Raw genomic sequence first — 6,308 nt, forward strand, 5'->3', positions numbered from 1 at the left:
TCAGCTTTTGCTTGTCTGTAAAGCTTTTGATTTCTCCTTCATATTTGAATGAGATCCTTGCTGGGTATAGTAATCTGGGCTGTAGGTTACTTTCTTTCATCACTTTAAGTATGTCTTGCCATTCCCTCCTGGCCTGAAGAGCTTCTGTTGAAAGATCAGCTGTTATCCTTATGTGGATCCCCTTGTGTGTTATTTGCTGCTTTTCCCTTGCTGCTTTTAATATTTGTTCTTTGTGTTTGATCTTTGTTAATTTGATTAATATGTGTCTTGGAGTATTTCGCCTTGGGTTTATCCTGTTAGGGACTCTCTGTGTTTCTTGGACTTGGGTGATTATTTCCTTCCCCATTTTAGGGAAATTTTCAACTATTATCTCCTCAAGTATTCTCTCATGGTCTTTCTTTTTGTCTTCTTCTTCTGGGACTCCTATGATTCGAATGTTGGGGCGTTTAATATTGTCCCATATGTCTCTAATATTGTCCTCATTTCTTTTAATTCATTTTTCTTTTTCCGTCTGTTTCATTTATTTCTACAATTCTATCTTCTAGCTCGCTTATCCTGTCTTCTTCCTCCGTTATTCTATTGTTTGTTCCCTCGAGAGTGTTTCTGATCTCATCTATTGCATTATTCGTTATATATTGACTCTTATTTCCTCTAATTCCTTATTAAACATTTCTTGCATCTTCTCAATCCTTTTCTCCAGTTTATTTATCTGTAACTCCATTTTGCTTTCCAGATTTTGAATCATTTTCACAATTAAAATTCCAAATTCTTTATCGGGCAGGTTCCCTATATCTTCCTCTTTTGTTTGTGTTTATGGGCATTTATCCTGTTCCTTTACTTGCTGAGTATTTCTCTGCCTCTTCATCTTGCTTATATTGCTGTGTTCAGGGTGGCCTTTCTGTCTTCTGGCAGTTTGTGGAGTTCTCTTTATTATGTAGTTACCTTGTTGTGTGTGGGGTTGGATGGGTGACTTGTCACGGTTCCCTGGTTAGGGAAGCTTGTGTTGATGTTCTGGTTGGTGGAGCTAGATTTCTTCTCTCTGGAGTGCAATGAAGTGTCCAGTAATGAGTTTGAGATGTCAGTGGGTTTGGAGTGGCTTTGGGCAGCCTGTATATTAAAGCTCAGTGCTATTCTCCTGTGTTGCTGGATAGTTTGCGTAGTATGTCTTTCACTGAAACTTGTTGACCCTTGGGTGGTGCCTGGTTTCAGTGTATGGAGGCATTTGATGAGTACCTATCAATTAATATTCTCTGGAATAGGAGATCTCTGGTGTTCTCAGGATTTGGACTTAAGCCTCTGCCTCTGGTTTTCAGTCTTATTCTTGCAGTAGGCTCAAGGCTTCTCCCTCTGTTACTTCCAAGGCAGTTCCTTCTGTTCAAAAAGCTCTTCTGTTTTCTGGTCTCCTCAGTGTCTAATTCCCGTCCTGACACCAGGATGCGGTGGTGGACACTTTTTTTTTTTTCCGGGCTCACCTTTTCAGTCCTGCTGTGGGGAGGGAGGAACGCAGCTAACAAATATTCCTGGCGTCTGTGGGGATGCTCGCGGTGTCTCGGCTACACTGGGAATGCTCCCGCTCGAGGCGTGTGTGCCTTCCCTGTTTATGCTGCTTAGGCTCTAGGTTGCTCTGCCAGGAGCTGTCTGCAGCCAGTGCTGGGTTGCATGCACTTCCCAGGTCTGAGCGGCTCAGGTTCAGGTCCTCGGGTACTCCACAAAAGCACAGACTTGGCTGGGCCTGCGTTTTGTGTCTTCCCCGGTCCAAGCAGCTCAGGTGACCAGGCATTTGGCGAGCGTGGTCGATGCGACTTATCGCCTTCCCGGTCCCTGCTGCTCGGTTTTCTGGCTGTACAACTGGCACACTTTCTCAGGTGGATATCGACCAGCTTGAACCCAAGAAGTCTTGGTTAGCAAGGAAGCCTGCCTGCAGCTTGGTATGGGAAGCCTCTCTGGGGCCGCGGCTGCCCCTTCTGGCGCTGGCTGCCCTCCCTGCCTGTGTCAGTGGGGGCTGGGGGCTGGGCCACCCGCTGCCAGCTCGCTCTGCTCAGTGCTTTGTTCTGTGAGAGGGGCTGGTGGAGTCTTGGGTTGGGGCTTTTTGCAAGCTTTTCCTAGCCTTTTAGCTGCAGCGTCTGCTTCGCTATCTTAAGTTCGCGCCCTCAATTTGCCCTGGGGCGTTCAAGCCCGGTTCTCCCTCTAAGCATTCCAGAGTTCCTCCCTAAACATTCCAGGTTCCTATGCAATATTGCTCTTTACAGCATCAGACCTTGCTTCTATCACCAGTCACATCCACAACTGGGTATTTGTTTTTCTTTGGCTCCATCCCTTCATTCTTTCTGGAGTTATTTTTCCACTGATCTCTAGTAGCATACTGGGCACCTACCGACCTGGGGAATTCCTCATTCAGTATCCTATCATTTTGCCTTTTGATACTGTTCATGGGGTTCTCAAGGCAACTATACTGAAGTGGTTTGCCATTTATATTTTAGGATCTAAATTTTCATGAAAAATTCCTCTGGGATTTTACTTGGGATTGCATTGAATTTATAGATCAATTTAGGAAGAATAGACATGTTTATAACACTGAATCTTCTTTTCCATGATTTTCTTCATTTATTTAAGTCTTCTTCAGTGTCTTTCAATATAATTGTATACTTTCTCTGGGAAACCCCTATATATCTTTTATTAGATTTTTTTTCCCTAGATACTTCATAGTTTTTTATGCTATTATAAATGGTATAATGACATTTTCTAACTGTACTTGAGAAGAGATATACAGTTGACTATTATATATATATTTATATATATATATATTTGTGGCTGTGAATTTTTAGAACTCTCTCATTCTAATAATTTGTTGATTCCTTTGGTTTTCCTATAAATAACAACTGTTTTGTGTCTTCCTTTTCAGTCCCTTTACCTTTTATTTTGTTCCGTTTTCTGCAGTAGTTAGGATCTCTAGTATGTTGAATACAAGTAATGATTGCAAGCAGTCTTATACTTAACAGGAATATTTTCAAAATTTCAATGTTAAGTGTTATATGGTTTTTACATATACTTGATCTTAGATTTCGAGCCAATTTGAGTTTTTATCATGAAAAGGTATTATATTTTTATTACTGTTTTTTGGTTGCTAAGTTGTGTCTGACTGCAACCCCGTGGACTGCAGCATGCCAGATTATATTTTATCTAATGCTTTTTCTGCATTTATTGAGATAGCAGATGATTTTTTTTTCTTTTAATCCCTTAGTGTGGTGGATTAGCATTCTCTGCCTTTGATTAATAAACCAAACTTGCCTTCTTGGTACAAACCTTAGTTGGTAAGGAGATATACATATATATATATATTTATCATTGCTGGATTCACATGGGTAATATTTAGGGTCACAAGTGCTATTAGTTTATAAGTACACTATTTCTTAATATGTTCTAGTCTAGTTTTGGTATGAAAGTTATGGTAGCCTCATGTAATGAGTAAAGAGTATTTCTCCTGTATGTGACAAGTTTATATAAAATCAGTTTGTCTTTTTCTTTGTAGAACTTGCCTGTAAAGACATCAGCACCTGGCATTTTCTTTATGGAAAGATTAACTTCTGATTTAAATTCTTTAATGTTTTTTGAATTATTCAAACTTTCTCTTGATTTAGTCTTGATAGTTCATATTTTTTAGCAGTTTATTTTATTTAAGTTTCCAAATCTACTCTTCTAAATATTTGTAGTATGTTCCTTAGTTGTTTATTCTCCATGGTATCTGTCATTTTGTTTCCTTTTTCTCTACTGGTATTGTTTATTTGTAACTTATTTCTCCTTCAGCCTTTTGTCTCTTACAGGTCTTCAGAGAACTTGACTTTGTTTATTGTCATTTTTTGTATATTTTTTCTGTTTTGTTAGTTTTTATTTTTATTTTCATAATATCCTTTTTTCTCCTGTTATACCTATTCATGAGCCAGGATATAGTTTTTATATTCAGTAGGCAACATGACATTTCATTGTTTTAAATTTGCATTCCTTTATTTGTGATGTTGAGCATCTTTTAATAAAATACTTGTTAGCTACTTATAAATTCGATGTAAAATGTAAAAGAGAGCATCCAAGACTGAAGAAAATGTATTAAAATTTTTTTAGGGAGATATGTTTAGGAAATGATATAGCACTTTGTACAATCTATAATTATATGGCACATATTTTATTGTATTATGATTTCTTGATTATATGCTTTGAACTTTTAAAAGGAAAGCCACTAACTTACACTTACCTTTAAGTTCTAGACATTACTATATACATCTCTGAGGGTTAGACATTGCCTGACTCATTAACAAATGGCTGGCTGACTGGACAGATGGTGGGTTACGCAAATAGGATTAATATAGAGGGTGTTAACACCAGAGATCAAATTACCAACATCCGTTGGATCATGGAGAAAGCAAGAGAATTCCAGAAAAACATCTATTTCTGCTTCATTGACTATGGCAAAGCCTTTGACTGTGTGGATCACAATAAACTGTGGAAAATTCTAAAAGAGATGGGAATCCCAGCCCACCTGACCTGGCTCTTGAGAAACCTGTATGCAGATCAGGAAGCAACAGTTAGAACTGTACATGGAACAACAGACTGGTTCCAAGTAGGAAAAGGAGTGCGTCAAGGTTGTATATTGTCACCCTGCTTATTTAACTTGTATGCAGAGTACATCATGAGGAACGCCGGGCTGGAAGAAGCACAGGCTGGAATCAAGATTGCCAGGAGAAATATCAATAACCTCAGATATGCAGATGACACCACCCTTATGGCAGAAAGTGAAGAGGAACTCAAAAGTCTCTTGATGAAAGTGAAAGAGGAGAGTGAAAAGGTTGGCTTGAAGCTCAACATTCAGAACACAAAGATCATGGCATCTGGTCCCATCACTTCATGGGAAATAGATGGGGAAAAAATGGAAACAGTGTCAGACTTTATTTTTTTGGGCTCCAAAATCACTGCGGATGCTGATTGCAGCCATGAAATTAAAAGATGCTTACTCCTTGGAAGGAAAGTTATGACCAACCTAGATAGCATGTTAAAAAGCAGAGACATTACTTTGCCAACCAAGGTCCGTCTAGTCAAGGCTATGGTTTTTCCCGTGGTCATGTATGGATGTGAGAGTTGGACTGTGAAGAAAGCTGATTGCTGAAGAATTGATGCTTTTGAACTGTGGTGCTGGAGAAGACTCTTGAGAGTCCCTTGGACTGCAAGGAGATCCAACCAGTCCATTCTAAAGGAGATCAATCCTGGGTGTTCATTGGAAGGACTGATGCTAAAGCTGAAACTGCAATACTTTGGCCACCTCATGTGACAAGTTGACTCAACTGGAAAAGACTCTGATGCTGGGAGGGATTGGGGGTGGGAGGAGACAGGGACGACCGAGAATGAGATGGCTGGATGGCATCATCGACTCGATGGATGTGAGTTTGAGTGAACTCTGGGAGTTGGTGATGGACAGGGAGGCCTGGAGTGCTGCAGTCCACGGGGTCGCAAAGAGTTGGACATTACTGGGCAACTGAACAACAAATGTAATAGTATGTTCATTATATAAAAAAGACCTTGTGCCGTTCCAGCTTAGCAGGTTGGCAAAGTACAAACTAGCATGTAGAACTTCTAGAAGGATACTCCAAGAGTAGAGCAGAAGTTGAAGATGAATAACTAGTTTCTATGGGGGAGGAAAAGAGGCCTAATTACCGTGATTAGGGGAAGAACTGGAGGGAAAAAAAACCCAGAGTGTTGAATCTGAGAAGGTAACCGTTAACATAGTGAATCCAGGTAAGTGCCAAAGCACAAACTGTTTCTATCTGTGGATATGATGAGCATAGCCCTCGTGAAGTCAAAATCTTATTGAGATCTAGTAGGGACACTTCTTCCTCATCTTCTCTTTAATGATGGTGGCCTTAAGAGTTCTACTACGGCCTGCTGCTTTCCTCCCTCAAAACATTTTCATTGAACCATTTCACTCATACCCATGTATTGTTCAATTACCAAACTACTAATTTTTCTAAATCTGTATTTCCAGATGTCTTTACTTAGAACTAGTGATCAATTTACATCAGAATACCAGGCAATATGTGTCACAGACATTTAAAATCAAAGCAGTCACCTGTTGTCTCTATATGAGCAGCGGACATCGACATGTATTCAATTATCCAGGCCAGAAACTTGGGAAGTCACTTCTGATTCTTTGTTTCTAATTTCTAGTCTGTCATATGGCTATTGTGTTGATCATAACTCTTAAACATGTCTTTATTTTCTTTCTATTCATATTGTCTTAGTTCAGTAATTCTGCATTTCTTGCT

The sequence above is a fragment of the Moschus berezovskii genome, chromosome 9, assembly GCF_049115385.1.
Source record: "Moschus berezovskii isolate FMDL1 chromosome 9, NW_MosBer_1.0, whole genome shotgun sequence".
Taxonomy (NCBI): domain Eukaryota; kingdom Metazoa; phylum Chordata; class Mammalia; order Artiodactyla; family Moschidae; genus Moschus; species Moschus berezovskii.